We start from the raw sequence: 17,188 nt of genomic DNA on the forward strand, positions 1-17,188 counted from the left end.
ATAGCATGAAGAAAAACCCTCTCAAGTGCTCGTTTGGAGTTGGGTCTGGTAATTTTCTCAAAACATAGTCAATTCATGTGGAATCGAGGCTAACCCTAAGAAGATTAAAGCATTGATCGACATGAAGTCTCCTACCACAATCAAAGAAGTACAATGCTTAACCAGGAGTGTAGCTGCCCTCAGTAGGTTCATATCAAAGTCTACGTACAAGTGTGTCCCTTTCTTTAACTTACTGAGGGGCAGCAAGAAGATCCAATGGACTGGGGAGTGTGAGGAGGCTTTCCAAGCCCTGAAGGAACACCTCCCCCAACCTCCTATCCTAGCATTGCCAATATATGGTGAAGTATTATTCATCTATTTGGAAATCATCAAGCATGCAATTAGTGTTGCTTTAATAAAGGAAGAGAACAGGGTACAACACCCCGTATACTATATCAGTAAAAGGCTAGTAGGTGCGGAGTCTTGATAACCACCTCTTGAGAAACTAGCCTACTATTTAGTGATCGCATCTCGAAACCTGCGTCCATATTTCCAAGCTCACCCGATTCGAGTCCTGACTGATCAATAGTTGAGACAGGTTCTTCAGAAACCGGAGGCCTTGGGATGATTACTCAAGTGGGCAGTGGGACTAGGACAGTTTGATATCACTTATCATTCAAGGATGGCGATAAAAGGGCAAGCATTGGTAGACTTCATAGTCGAAGGCACCAACCTTGAAGACCTTTCCTACCAGTCGAAGAAAGGAGATATCGAGAAGGAAGTAGATACTCCTGTGTGGAATCTATATGTTGATGGAGCATCCAATGAACATAACTCAGGAACAGGAATCATACTGATCACTCCAGAGAATCATTGAATCCATTGCGCTCTCAGATTTGGATTCAACACTTTAAACAACGAGGGTGAGTACGAGGCATTATTAGCTAGATTACGATTGTCTTGGGATATACATGCACAGTCCATGGTGATATTCAACGATTCCCAGCTAGTGGTGTACTAGGTAGTGGGGGAGTATCAAGCCAAGGGACGTAGGATGGTGCAGTACTTGTGCAAGGTAAAGGACTCGTTGACACAGTTCAAGAGATACTCAATTACACAAGTCCCGATGGAGCAGAATGCCAATGCGGATGCCTTAGCCAAGCTTGCCAGTGCCAAAGATGTGGAAACCCTGAATGTCATTCCCATCGAATCCTTGGCAGAAAGAAGCATAGCCGAGCAGGAGGAAAATGTATTATTGTCGAATGATCAATGTAACAACCATTGTGCTTCAATAAATGAATGAATTTAATTTCTCAAGTTTCACTTAATTCTTTAAATTTCTTTCAATGAGGGACTTGTGCTTTAGACCTGTCAACCCCATCGGATCATGTTCGATCTTGGTTCTTGAGGAGCCTATCGACCCATACAATCCACATGAGAGATTGGTCCTAGGACCTTGTCACCCAAATATTGGATCATGTTCAATATTGGTCCTTGAGGGACCTATCGACCCATAAGATCCAAACAAAAGATAGGTCCTAGGACCTTGTCGCCTAAATATTGGATCATGTTCGATTCTGGTCCTTAAGGGACCTATCGGCCCATAAGATCCAAACAAGAGACAGGTCCTAGGACGTTGTCACTAAAATATTGGATCATGTTCGATTCTGGTCCTTAAGGGACCTAGCGACCCATAAGATCCAAACAAGAGAAAGGTCCTAGAACCTTGTCACCCAAATATTGGATCATGTTTGATTCTGGTCCTTGAGGGACCTATCGGCCCATAAGATCCAAACAAGAGACAAGTCATAGGACCTTGTCACCAAATTAATGGATCATGTTAGATCTTGGTTCTTTATCCACACGAGAGATGGATCCTAGGACCTTGTCGCCCAACTATTTGATCATCTTCGATCTTGGTTCTTGAGGAACCTATCGACCCACACGATCAACAAAAGTGACAGGTCCTAGGACCTTGTTGCCAACTTATTTGATCACATTCGTTCCTGGTTCTTGAGGAACCTATTGGCCCATACAATCAAAAAATGAGAGACTGGTCCGAGGACCAATCGCCATTATCGGATCATAATCAAATCTGGTCCTTGAGGAACCGATCGATAATTTGATTTAAGACTCGTTATAGGCTCGATTAGCCCATCTAGACCCAATTGGTCCAACTTAGCACTTCTTTCTACAACCATTATAACGAGTACTCGAGAGATTACATAGATCGTGATCGACACTTGCTACACAATCAACATCTTTGTATAGGTATCATTACTACTGACTATGAAACCATCAACCGACTATCAATGAGGGACAAGTATTTTCTGCTTGCATCATTGGGTGAAAAGGATAGTACTATGCGTCTAAATGCTCGAAGCAAGGCATGGTCAAGTAGTAAGTGACCAAGGCTTTTAAACCCATGATCACTTAGGGGGCATATAGTACATACCAACGAGGTATACACAAGCAATGAGGGCGTGACCTTATGTACTAAGCAAGCTCAAGTTTTTATAGGACATTTGTTCAACATATGTTCCGAAAATGCAAAAAACAAAAACAAAAACGGCATTGGTAGGAAGACTCCTAACCATGTCCCTTGTAGGGTAGTCGGCTAGTCCATCAACCCTATAGGGTGGTCGGCCTATCACCAATGGGGTGGTCGACCTGACTGTGTTGTTCATGGTAATTGGTGAAGTACTATGCTACTCACATTACCATGGTTGTTAGCATGAAAACGTAAAAGAGTAAGGTTAGTATGGCATGCAAACACATGTGTTCAGAGTATACTGATACCTGAACCAATGAGGGTTGTGAGTTGATATACTTAGTAAGCACTGGAAATAAAAATTTTTAATCAATACACTGAGTACTCATAACAAAAAAGCATAAAGGCATAAAATGCCATATGTAAAAATTGTCAAGTACAAGGTGCCCCACCAATGGCATGAAAGGAAAGACAAAATAAATGACTAAGAAGACTAACTAGGGCGAGGAGTATCATTTGAAAGACCACCCTGAGCCTCGGTAGCCTCACGAGCTAGACACTTCTTAAACTCCTTCACTCCCGTCTTCTTGGGAAAGAAATCCAAGTTCAAATCTTTGTTGGACTTCCAGATCAAGTAGAAGCAAGAGAAATTTTTCTCTGAATACTCCTTTTGGGTCTTATCCTGGATAGCCTTGACCTCTTGCTCCTTCTCAACATTAGCATCCTTTCGCAGTTGGTCCATGTCAGCACCTCATCCCTAGAGCCAAGAACTCGCCTAAGGTCCAACACCTCATGGCGAAAAGCTTCAAGCTCAGAACGAAAGTTGGACCAAAATAATTAGCCACGCCCCGGAAGTATGGATGAAGAGGAAGGAGGGAGAACCACCTTAGGCTGGAACCTGTGAATAAAACACTCCTGAGAATGAGTAGCATAGAGATGAACCCTCGGTATGTTCTTGCTGAGAAGAAGATTGATGGGGAACCCGACTATTATCTCGATGCGAATGGCATTGCAATGGTTCTTACAGATCTGACCTATCTCGCTGAGAAGAATGACTCCACTGAGGTATACCTTGGTGCCTTGGGAATCACGGGGCATACTGTGCTGAGAAGTAATCTAAGAAGAGCCCGGCGAGGAGCCCTTAGTGATATGCCTGACAATCTGAGGATCATCTTCAGAGGGTTTTTGGGTTGTCTGTTTCACTCTCGCCATTGGACAATACCTCTTCAAGAAATCTTCCTCACTGAATATGTATAAAGCGGAACAAGGAAGAATCCTTTTCAACCTTTCCAAAAATTCTTGGGGATTACGTTCACCTACTGACTTTTTTGAAGAAGAGGAGTTGGACATCTGCAACAGAGGAAAAATAAAGATTAAAGTTAGCAAAATGCGCATAATGAAGCCAATAGCTGGGGGCTTGTCATCAACAGAAAAGTAAAAATGAAGAGATTAGGAGCAAGATTCTATTTAGGGGGTCGACCTAGTGAGCTTAAGCACAGGCCGACCACCCCAAGGAAATAAGCTTGAGAAATGTGCCTGACGACCGTTCAATTCTCTAGAATATATTTTTTTAGGATCCCAGGTGGCCGGCTTATGCTTGAGCCAACCACCCTGAATCCCTAAAAAATGCTTAAGGCAAGAGGTACTCGGCCTAAGGACCCCTAGGGTGGTCGGCCTAGCAATAATTCTAAGCCTGGAAATTGCCCAAGAGGAGGAAAGGGAGTGGTCGGCCTAGCCCTAATTCTAAGCCTGGGAATCGCCCACGGGGAGGAAAGAGAGTGCTCAGCCTATGAATCTAAGGGAGTACTCGGCCCATGCCAAGGAGGTGCTCAGCCCAAACCTGGGCCTATCCTTAGAAATCGCCCAAGGGGAGGAAAGGGAGTGCTCGACCTATGAATCTAAGGGAGTACTGTGCCTATGCCAAGGAGGCACTCGACCGATGCTAAGGAGGTACTCGACCCAAACCTGGGCCTATCCCTAGAAATCTCCCAAAGGGAAAAGCCTTGGAGGTAACCAGCCCAAACCCAGTTCCTAGACCTGGAAATCGCACAAGGAGAAGTCCTGACGGCACATGGCCCTAACCCTAATACTATCCCTGGAAATCACAAGCACTAGGGGATGCACCCCTGGAAATCGCCCAGGCTGAGGAATCTTATAGAGAAATATTGATTGAAGTGACTCAATTAGTTTGGATCAAGATACAACAAAAAAAAAAAAGGTTCAGACAAAAATTCCTCGAATTTGCAAAGTGTTTACATTTAAATTAAATGATGTGATGATTAGAAGAGAATACTTACCAAAAATCTGAGTTTGATGAAGACTTGGAAAAATTAGACTTAGATCCTTTTGAAAGTGGTGCATGGAGCAGATGAGAAGATGAAAGTGGCGCATGGAACAATAATGAAAGAGAGATGTATTTATAACCTCTCAGCATACAAGATATTTTTAGGAATTCAAATTTCCTTGAAAAATATCTAATATGGTAATAATTTAAATTTAAATTCCTTGAAAAATATCAATATTTTTAGGAATTTAAAATTCCTTGAAAAATATTTATATTCTTAGGAAATCAAATACCTTGAAAAATATTTATTATTTTTAGAAATTAATATCCTTGAAAAATATATTATATTTTTAGGACCTTAAAAACTCCTTGAAAAATATATTATAATTTTAGGATGTCAAATTTCTTTGAAAACATATTGGATTTTTAGGAAATTAATTTTCCTTGAAAAACCTAATTATTTTTAGGAATTACTAATTACCCCTGAAAAATTCGTACCAAGCAAAGTATCGATAGTAAAAAGTACTATGTAATGTCTCGAAGCACTTGACTATCTAAGTGCTGCAACGGTATGTTTCTCGGGCCTGGATCAAGTTTACCATAATGTTGAGTACATTACAATAAACTTGGGGGGCAAATGTTATCCCTCTAAAATACGAGGATGATGTGGCGAATGAGAATGTGACACATGACATCACAAATAAGGGAAAATGACAAATGATTGAGAAAAGACCGATGGGAAAAAAGTATAGGTCCAAGACCTATAGGAAAATCAACCAAGACAATACCCCTGGGGGTGGTCGGCCCAAGCAGGCCTTGTACCACTTAGGAGTGGTCGGCCCAGGCAAGCCTTATACCCCCTAGGGGTGGTCGACACAAGCAGGCCCTATACCCCCTGAGGGTGGTCAGCCCAAGGAGGTCGTGTACCCCTTAGGAGTGGTCGGCCCAGGCATGCCTTATACCCCCTAGGGGTGGTCGACCCAAGCAGGCCCTATACCCCCTGAGGGTGGTCAGCCCAAGGAGGCTGTGTACCCCCTATGAGTGGTCGGCCTAGGCAGGCCTTATACCCCCTAGGGCTGGTCGGCCCAAGTAAGCCCTATACCCCCTAGGGATGGTCGACCCAAGAAGGCCTTATACCCCCTAGGGGTGGTCAGCCCAAGCAGGCCCTATACCCCTAGGGTTGGTCAGCCTGACACCTAGCCTGGGGTGGTCGACCCAACATGCCCAAGGACCTTAGGAGTAGTCGACCTGACCCTATCTTCCATATGGTGGTCGGCCTAAACCCCCAAGTACACTTCACTGAGAAATAATCACTCTCGTTCAAACCGAGATCAGTAGGCCTAACACTCCAAAGATCAACAGGCCTAGCACCCAGAGGAGCAACAGGTCTAGCACCCAGAAGGTCACAGGTCCAGCACCCAAGCTTTAGTTGTCGGGCCTAGCACCTAAGTCTCATATGCCAACAGAGACTTAACATCTCCCAGAAGTTTCTATCGTGCATTATCAACCACGATCCAGAGAATACAACAGGAAGACCAACAATCTCATAATCATGGGAAGGTGGACATGTATCTCCACTACCTGATAATCATGTGCCAAACCACGATCCCAATATCATTAGTCGTTTAATAGATCCTGGGTACTATAAATAAAATACCCAGGACTTCATTAAAGGGTCTTTTTCTGAGAGCTATTTGGGCTAGAATTCTAGGCAAGTGAGAAATGAGTGAACACTTTTGCTCATCAGTGTAATTTTTGAGTGACTCAATACTAAAATCAAAGTGGATTAGGTTATTACTGTTCATCTGAACAGGGCTAAACCACTATAAAATTCCTGTGTGTTTATTTAAGATAATTGTACTCCACCATTTATTTCATTTATTTCGTTCAAAAGGTGTCATATCGTGTACATACGACCGTTGGCCAATTTTACAGGTCAACAATACGATATAATGATTGCAAGAAATTCATGTAGCTTTCCTTGGCTTTGATATGACTGGATTGAATGTATTTCTATATGTTGAATGATATGTAATGGTTGTTAGCGTGTTGAACGCAACACAACAATGGGGTTACAAAGGATATAAAGATGTAACCCGAGTTGCTAAGGATATAAAGACGTAACTCATTGGGCGGACGCGTCGAGGTTATTCAAGGACCAGAGTTTCTGTTTACCTCAAGAGGTGACATGGACAAGGTAGGGGGCCATGTTCACAAAGATATGATGATGATGCTTATGATGATAATGTTTATGATGACAATGTATATGATAAGGATGTTTATGATGACAATGTATATGATAAGGATGTTTATGATGATGATGTACGATGATGAAGTCAAGTATGATGTATAACGATGTATGAATGTGAATATGTTTTGTTGTGTTTACTTGTGTGATGTTTGTACTTCCTTACTGGGATTTTACCGAACCCCTTACTTTCCCTTCCATGTAGCAAATAGGATTTCTCTTTGGTACGTGTGGTGATGTGAGGAGTCTTGACGTCAAGGTGTGTATGGCGTGGGGGGTACCCTATGGGCGAGAAAACAATCAGCTTAACGCCAAATTCTAAAGAACAATGTTATGTTTATTTATTTTTTTAACTTTTTAGAACTTATTAGTGGAACTTTAACTTTATTTATTTTTAAAATGTTGCATGAAAACTATTGTTTTTATTTTTAAACTATTGGACCCAACTTGCATGCTTTTGCAAGGCCCCACTGAGATTTTTCATATAATAAGTGGCTTTCTTCTATAATTTTAAGAGTATGTAAAAGTTTTACAAAGTATTAAATTAGGGCGTTTTACAAATACTGAAGTATAAAATAGTGGGGGTGTTGACTATAGTCAAAATCACTATTTTAATGGTGTAACTATTTTAATCAAACTATTGCTAGTAACAAAGTTTGAATAAAATAATGAGAGTGTTTAAGTATGCATACACGAGAAAATAAATGACTCAAGTAGAATCATTTCTACATCTCAAGGGATGGGACTTAGACTCCATAAAGAGATTCCCAATTGATGGTAACCTATCTTAATACTAGTAACCATACTAGTATTAGGTTCAAGAGGTAATAACAAGTCAATGAAGTGAATGATAATAGTACTCCAAATGTTTGTCCCATTTGAGATATGAGTATTAGAGTGTTACCAAAATGAGGGTCAAAACTGAAAGGTTTTTTTTAATAGAACTCAGTCTTGAAAAGACAAGTATTTTAGGGTAACAAAATATTCTAAGAGTTCTACCTATATAAACCTAGAGGTGGTGTCGCCTTTCATGAGAATTGGGAGTCATTTTCAAGAAAATTCTATGAATGGAATGTGCACATGGACATTAACGTTGCAAAAGCAAGACATTGAGGTCTCAAATGAACAAAGCAAAGATGTGTGTGTGTGTGTGTGTGTGTGTGTTATCACCAATTTGTTGTCAAGGGATAGTGTTTCAATGCTTTAGCAACCAAAATTTTAACAAACTTTGTGATAATTACTCACACTAAGGTAAAATTTAAGTGAAAATACATTTTACTTTATGCACCAATGCAAAGGTTTCTATAAAGAGTAATTATTTAATGAAGTGGGGGAATGTTATATTATAATATAATGTTTGATTGATTAAATAAGTTTTACAAAAGTGATTATTTAATCTAGTGGGGGATTGTTATATTATTTCATATATTATAATATTATATTAAATAATGTGTGATTTATCACACCTTGTAACATATAATTGAGTGTTACAAAATTGGACACATGTGTGTGACCAAATGTAACATATTTTGGAGTTACAAAATCAGTTAGAATTTTGTAACTCCCAAATATCACTAAAAAATGTGTAGATTTTATCTTACACAATTTGATTTGAATTCATCAAAACAATAAGTGAAATGGTTGTTAACCCTCATAATGTGAATGGAGGTTACAAAGTCATGTGGGAAGAGGATATAACCATTTGGAAATGCAAAAGCTAATTTTTTCTGAAATTTGAGTTGTGGCCGCGACCAATGACAATCCCTGGTCGCGGCTTGGGGGGCAGAGGCCAGTGGCTGTGACCAGGAACATCTCTGGTCTTGGCCATGGACATTGACAGCCAACTCCAACTTCTTCTTTCCATCTTGAATGGTTCTAACACCTCGTGTAACTCCCAAAACTCATTTTTAATTCCATAAAAATTCAATTAAGCATTGGTAACAACCATGGGCGTTGGTGGTATTTTGAAATTCAATGGGTGTCTCAAAACCTTATAAATAAGAGTCTATTGGTCACTTGTAAGAAATATCATTTCTATCCACTGGATCACTTGACTAGAAATACACCAAAGTCTTGATTATTCCAGAGAGATATTTCCAATATTGAGAGAATCCCTTAGTTCTCGAGATAAGGGGAAATAATCTTTTGGACAAAGGTTGTAAACCTTGTTCAAGTAGATAATCCCCAATGCTCTTCACTTTGGTTGTGTAAGTGAGAGTGATTTCTTTCATTGTACTTTTTGTTTACTATTTCTTCTATTGTTCTTCTTGTCATCTTTCTTCAATTTCCTCTTGCTATAAGAGTTGTTTCTTCTTCTACCTACTTTGCCTTTGTGACATCTTGAGTTTTGAACACTCGTTAGTAATCGGTTCAAGCCAGTGAAGAATTGTATGGAATATTATTTTGATAAATAATATTATTTGAAATTATGTTATTTCATGAATTTATATCTGTTATGATGATCTGGTAATGGGTTTAAGCTTATGCAAAGAAATAGGTCTCAGACGGAGGGGCAAATCCTAATAGTGGAAAAATCTCAGATTTGGTAAAATAGGGAATACTATAGCATAAAAGTATTTTGGCAACTGGGAATTTATAGTCAAGCCAATAAATTTAAGAAAAATGATTAAGGTTTGAATTCCAATCTACCGGGCCTAAGAATAAAAATTTCTTGCTTGGGCCTCTAAGGGCATTTTGGTCAATTTGATAAATTGCCAAAATTATATGCTATGTGAAAATTTTTATTTTTGGGTCACATTTAATTTAATTAATTAAGCTTGGAGATTTAAAAGCTATAGGGTGAAAATATAGGGAATTTTATACAAGCGAAATGACCAAAGGGCCTTTGAGTGTCTTAGAAGAGAGGTAAAATTGAGCAAGGGCATAAAGGTCTTTTCCAAGGGAGGAGAGAGAGAGAGTGGTGGGTGGCAAGTCTAGGTCCTAGGGCTCTCAAGAGCCTAGGACACATACCCTAGGGGAAGAGTAAGAGTCTTACCCCACTCACAAGTAAAGACCTAATCATTTTCTCTCACAAAATTTCTTTTCTCTAAAAAAAAACACTCTTTCTTCTATTTTCCTCTCCCAAACCCGAAACCCTAAGATCTACAATCCTCCATTGCTGCAAATTTTTCTCCATAAGCCAACTACACTCCTTTTTCCATTTAAGAAGGGAGAAGCTCAAGAGAAACCTTGTCTAGTGTATGTTTTGAAACCTCATTCATCTTCTCTTCCATTTTCCTCTTCAAACCTGAATCCCTAAGGGTTTATTATGCATGCATGTGATCTAATAGCCATGCATGGCATTGATCTTGTGTTCTAGGGTTCAAGGGAAGCATGTACTATTTGGATCTCAAAGGTTGAGCACTTTGGTGGTCAAGTAAAAGCAAGGTAAGAGATCTTTGTAGTTTGCATGCTCTTGGCCTCATCTAGTCATTCTACCCTAATTCTTTCTTAAAAATCTACATGTGGGAATTTGGGGCTCGATTTGAGAGTGTAGAGCACAAGGGGGAGTTTTGAGAAGCAAAGGAGACACATCTCCAAGCTAGAACTATCAAAAGGTAGAAATTTATGGTTATTCTTTGAGTTTTGTGTTAATATTTGTAGATATGATTGTATAGATTATTTTTAATGGATTTTGGAGCTTATTTTATGGTTAAGGATGAGAATGTGTGATTAGATGATTTTCATGCATGTATGTGGCTAGTGTTATGCTAGAAATGCTTGTTGTTGTTGAGTTTGTGTAAAAATGCATGCTGCCAAAATTCGTGGTGTGGCTTCCAACGGGTCATATCGCATTATACTACCTATGTTTGTGAAAATAAATTGTGTAGTTGCATAGATTCTTTGTGAGTACTTGAGGTTAGGCTTTGGAAAATCATAAAAAGGTGAAATTCCATTTTTTTATGATTACCAACTGAATTTAATAAACAATTTAATTAATGCAGAACTGTTAAACAATTGTTTGATCAGAAAAATATTATGATATATCAAGACAGAATCTTGATAGACCAGAATATACGAAGATATAGTAAATAAACTTAACGTAACATGACACAAGAAGGTTTTTACGTGGTTCAGAACCATGCCCAGAGATAAAATCAATTAGTAAAGTCTTAAGAATGCATAAAGCAATTGACTTATACAAGTTTAGACTCCCTAAAATACTTTGTTGCAACCTTGAAGTACTGCACTTTAATAATCTGATTTTAATAAACACCAAGAGGATGAAATCCCTTATGATCTTGATGAGTTCTTACTTCCTCTTGAAGTAAGTCTTGTGAAAATTGTAACGTCCCAAATTACCTAATAAGGTTAGGGCCTTGATTAGGGGACCAGGATGGAAAATTATGAAAAATTATGTGTTTGTGTGATATTTATGTGTATCATTGTATGATTATGTGAGTTATATTATAATATGACTTTATATGCATGCTTAGGTGTATTGAATATGCATGTGGGCAATTTTCGTAATTTAGCCCGTTATGGGTATATTTGGCATATATGTGATATATGTGTGATACCACATTATTATGTGGATATATTTGGGTTACTCGACAAAAGGCGATCCTAGGGAGCAAGCTAGTGGGAAAGTCACAACAGAGTAATACTTGACTCGGAGTGAGTCAAGGGGTATTTTAGGTATTTAGTACATTATCGGGATATTGGGTCATGACAATGATTATTTGATGATATATTAGGAGTTAGTGAGATTAGGAGGAAATTCTAGGGATTTTGATTATTTTACCTTCAAGGGAATTTTTAGGACCCCAAGTCTTGGGTTTTACTTTAGGTTATTTGAGCTCGAAGTAATATGACAGAAATAGATATACGTTCAAAACACTTTCTCTCTCTCTCTCTCTCTCTCTCTCTCTCTCTCTCCCGTTCTCATTTTTACGTTCGTCGTGTTTTCTAAGGAAACTCGAGTTAGAGTCGTATCGATTTTAGGAAAGATTAGAAGCTTGTTAGCCGAAGGATTTAGTGAGAAACGACATAATCAGAGGTAATTAAAGCATTGAATTTATGAGTTTCTGTTTCCTAAAGTTTCATAAGTTTTGAATTTGGATTCTATGTTTTGATGAGTTTTTGTGTTGTTTGAAACTTAGGTTCTGATGATTTTGGGCCATTGAGATGATTGGGAACTTTGTTTTGGGGATTTGGATATGTTTGGATAAGTTTATGGAGGGTTTTGAAATGAGAAAATTGGAGGTTTTTGGCTGGAATCCAGGTCGATCCGTGGCCCTGTTCTTGGGCGTCGTAGCCCAAGCTTGACGAAGAAGAAGAACTTGGATGTTGGGCAATTAGGGATGCGGTGCGAGGCACAGGCACAAAAGGGCAGGGGCCTCTGTCTTGAGGCACGCCACGGCTCAGGGGCTTGGGTTCGCGCGCTTAATGGGAATTTTAGCCTTAGGGAGGTTTTGATTGCGGGATCCCAAACCTAAAGGTTGATCAATCCTTCTACTCGGTTTAGTAAGATTCGAGGTCTCGGAGGCTAGGACTCAGTCCGGAAGCCTTTATTTACTTGTTTTTTACGGGATTCAATAATTGGTTGTCACTAGGTTATTACTAGGGGCTCGGGAACAGGATCATTCTTGAGGGTCATTCTTATTTTACATTACACTTGGACCTGAGGTAAGAAAACTGCACTTATTATGTTACGTACATGATTAGGGGATTGGCCCGAATGTTGAATATAATTTTTATTGGGTATTGGCGCCCTGTAAATGCGCATGATTATGATTATGCTTGTGAGAGATTGATTAAATCATGTTGAGTACTTTGTAAATGGATATTTGTTATATGATGAATGAATGCCTGTTTGCATTATATACTTGAGAAAAGCATTGACTTATTTGTTAAGGACGGCAATAGCAATGAGCGCTAGTCGATATGATTAGACGTAATCAGTAGTGACTTATACACTTGTCCGACCCAATGGTCGTAGAAAAATAAAGCGCCAGCTATGCTGGGCCAACTCCAAGGCTGGTTATACAGAGGATAGGGAAATGGGCCCTAGGGTGACTTGTTAGTCCCAAATCCCAGAGCACTGAGCCCCAGTGTGACTTATTATTCATGTACTTGTTCAACAGGCCCCGATATAATTCAGTTAATCATTTATTTAGAGAATCTGGTCCCATGTGACATTGTAGTCATTTATATGAATGGTATAACTACATGAGTAGGGTTATTACTACTGGGCATGTTTATTATGATTTAGAAATGTGTTAATTACTGCTAATGAGCATGTTAAAGTTTTCTTGCTAGGCCTTGGCTCACAGGTACTATGTGGTGCAAATAAAGGGAAAGAAAAGCTGGAGCAGCCATGAATTGGAGAGCTTAGGTGGCGATGTGTACATATGTGACCAATTGACCACCACGACCAAGGTTTCTCAGAGGAACTAGGGTTAAACCCTATTTTTGCCGCTTAGGTCTGCGAGTTGTAGCTTTTGAGTTGTAATGACCATTTTGGAACTGTAAACAACATTGTAAATGTTTATTATGTGATCCCATGTATAGTTTAATGTTTTAATGAATTAATTATTCCTTTTAAATGAAAGTTTTAACCCTTGACCATTAATCACATTTAGATGCACTCTTGTGGCCTAATGACTCGTTTAGTGGGTTAAGCACTATTTAAAATACACAGTGTAATGGTCTTGGATAACCATGGCGTTACAACTTAGTATTAGAGCCTGCCAAGGTTAGGGGTTGCTAAAGACAGGCTGAGCATGTACAATCGCCCCTAAAGACAAGCTCAACTCATGGTTCGGTAACTGTTTATGTGGTTATGTGTTTAACTGCTTAAACAAGATATAAATGCCTTATGTGGATGTCTTATTAGGTAGCATGAGATATGCTGATAGGTCCTGGCTCTTGACTGCTACATGATTTAAAAGAATGTGCTTATTTGCACTGATATTGCTTGTGAATGCAAGGGAACCGCTTATTAGCCTTGTTTTATAGACATATAGGTCAGAACACGCTCATTAGCATTGTCATAGACACATGTATGCTAGAAGATGCTTATTAGCATTGTTAATTGTTATGGATATAAGGTTGTGATTTTTGGCACCAGTCTTGAATATGAATATGAATCGACATGCTTATTTGCATGATTGTTGAATGTGAATGATTTTATGCTTGATTTTGGACCATGAGGTGACAAGAGGTTTAGTTATCACTACCTAACTAGCCGAATTGATTATTGCAGCAAGGTATACACTACACCAAATACCCCTTTTCATAACATATGAATATAATACTAATAAAAAAGTATTATGAAAAACTATTCTATGTGGCAAAGTAATAGAAAAAAGGGCGGTAACTTATTTTGGAGCCCGCCACTTATATTTTTTTTCACACTAATTATTTTTTCACACAAAGATCCATCCCTATTACACCCTTCCATTATCAACTCAACGAAACCCTTTATTCCTTCGCAATCCAAATCCCAATCCTTGCTACTGTTCCTCCACTGCAGTTGATACTGTCACCGCCTTAGACAGCACCGAAGAATCTCGTCACCCCTGGCCCGAATGGACGGCCCTCGTCGACCGATTGACCACCAAGGGTTACTTCAGCGAAACCCTTGTCGAAGATATGGCTGATAGTCTATACAAGAATATGAGCCTTTTGAAAGACCCCTGTCTCAGCTTTGCTCGTGACCGTTACGATGTTCTGAAGTAAATTATCTCTTTCTTTCTCTATTTGTTTGGTTGCTGAGAAAATATGAGACAAAAGCTCAACTTTATTCATACTTAGTCTCAATTTTCCATATATTTGGTCAATGTTTGTGTGAAACTGAGTCAGCCAACTGTGATATCTGTTTTCTTCATCTCATGTGGTTGTTTGTTTGAGTTGAACACCAACACAAGCACACTTTCATGGGCTTTTACTAGTTATCTTAGGAGCATTTTCATGGTTTAACATTATAAATATATAAAGGATTAACTTTTTTTTTTGTGGGCTAATGTGAATGAGGTGATTGTTGGAAGTGGATGTCCTAATCTGCTAAGGAAAGCTATTATTCCAGCTAAAAGATTGAGAGCCTATGTCAGACTCGATGAAGGGGATGTATGTGATTTTCCTCTTTGTAATATTTTAGCATTTAAATTTTGAGAAAAGAAGCCATGGCTATATCTCTATGCATCGTACTCTCTCTGTCCGCCTCTCATCTTCTCTGCCCAACTCCATTTGTTTGCCCTACTATTTTCTATCCATTTACTAGTCTCTAGTTCAATAAACACTTATCTATTCAAGCCTTTTTAGTAATTATCTTAGTCTTTACCTCTCTCTCTTTCTATATCTCTCTCTATATATATATACATACACACACTCACTCACACACACATAAACACGTGTATATTAGGAATCGTTTGCATGGAAAAAGAGGATTGAGGTGAGATCTTTCCAACCCATATTTTTGTGTTTTTTTATTAATATTATCTTTGAAAAATAAGTAACAACATTTGTGCTTGAAATGAATATCAAGAGATTCAAGTGTTGTTTTTAATTTAAAAATCTGATTCTAAAAGTGAAGCCACTAACTAATTGGGTTTGGATCAAAGACAAGATTTTAGCTTGGGTTATGGCTAAGATTATCGACTATGGTGGGAAGAGATTTCAAGTTTTCACAATGTCTAGGACGAAGGTGGAGGTTACTGGTAATTCCTTTTTCCCAATATGATGTCTTTTTTTGTTTTTTAGTCTTTTTATTTCTAATTGTTTTGGGGTAGGGTTTAATGATATGTTGAACTAACTTTATTTGAATGAGTTGGGGTTCTTTACAATGTTCATAGAAGATACAATCTCAATGATATATATGTTAGTGCATTTAATATATATGCACATATATATGATTTACTGAATGAAAATGCCATTAATATTGTTGTAAATTATATAATATGTGAGGGTTTTTGATGTATTCAACTATGTTTAGTTATGGACTTCCCTTTTGGGTGTGTTTGGAAGCTCCTTGTGCTTGCTCTGGAACTGTCTAATTCTAATCCTTTTTTTGCTTTTCTTGTTCAAAAACTTTCAGTTTGCTCATAAAGATTGTATACGGGAATGGTGTAACAAGAAAGGGAATACAACTTGTGAAATATGTCTTCATGTAAGAATTCAAATGATTTAGATTTCTCTATTTTTTAAACTTATTTTTTCGGGTCCTTATTCTGTATTTGCATTTCAGAAAACTACACGGATTTTGCATTTGAATTGATCGAACCAAGTTTTCATCGTTTTAAGTTTGTTAATGATTTTGGATGGCTCAAAATTTATGTTTTTGCTCAACTTTTCTTTTATGTTTACAAGAATTACTCTGTTTTTCAGTTTACAAGAATTACTTTATATGCTTTCTTTGGGGGTTGATTTTCCCTTGAATTTTCCAGTAGAATTTACATTTGGGTTTTTGATTTCAGAGTGTTTTCTGTCGATTTCAGTTTTTGGGTCTTGCTTACAATAATGATGTCTACATACCATAATCTTGATTTGGGAAGGACTGTTTTGGATTTGGTAGCTTGTGGCTGTTCATCCAGCTCTTCATTCTACACCTATATATCTAATTAACTCGTAAGAAGCATGTCACTGTGTATAAGATATTTTAGGCAACTTGTGATTTTTTTTGTTGTTCTTTAATAAATTTTGATAGCAGAGATGAATTTCCTTTGTTGCAAAAATTTTGTGGAGGACTAGCTACAAGGTAAATTTTGTGGAGGAATAGCTTTTATAAATTTTGATAGCATAGATGTATTAAAGAGAAGGCTACAAAGTGTTCTCAATAACACAGAATAAATGTGAGATGGATACAAGATCCAATAAGATGATGCTTACTTGGAGGGAATCATCAAGGTAATTTTCATAGTTATATTTAAGTTCATAATTAGTAGTCTCTGTCTCATATATATTTCATGATTCTTCATCCAGCTATTTAAGTATCATGTTTGGTTAATAGGGATGGACACACTTAAATCTAGAACTCACCATAGGATGATGTGAATCCTCTCTGTAAACTTGATCTGAAATATTTTTGAGTGCTAATGCAAGTATTATTTGATTTTTGCATACCTGATCTTGCAACAAGTTTATATGTTTTATCCTCGTGCTTAGTTAAAATCACTCTGATTGTTGCAACAATCACAAGTGCATGTGCAAAGTGCATAGTTTGAGGTTTTCAACCAGGTTGCTGCAT

Source organism: Humulus lupulus, chromosome 5 (genome assembly GCF_963169125.1).
Source record: "Humulus lupulus chromosome 5, drHumLupu1.1, whole genome shotgun sequence".
NCBI classification, from domain to species: domain Eukaryota; kingdom Viridiplantae; phylum Streptophyta; class Magnoliopsida; order Rosales; family Cannabaceae; genus Humulus; species Humulus lupulus.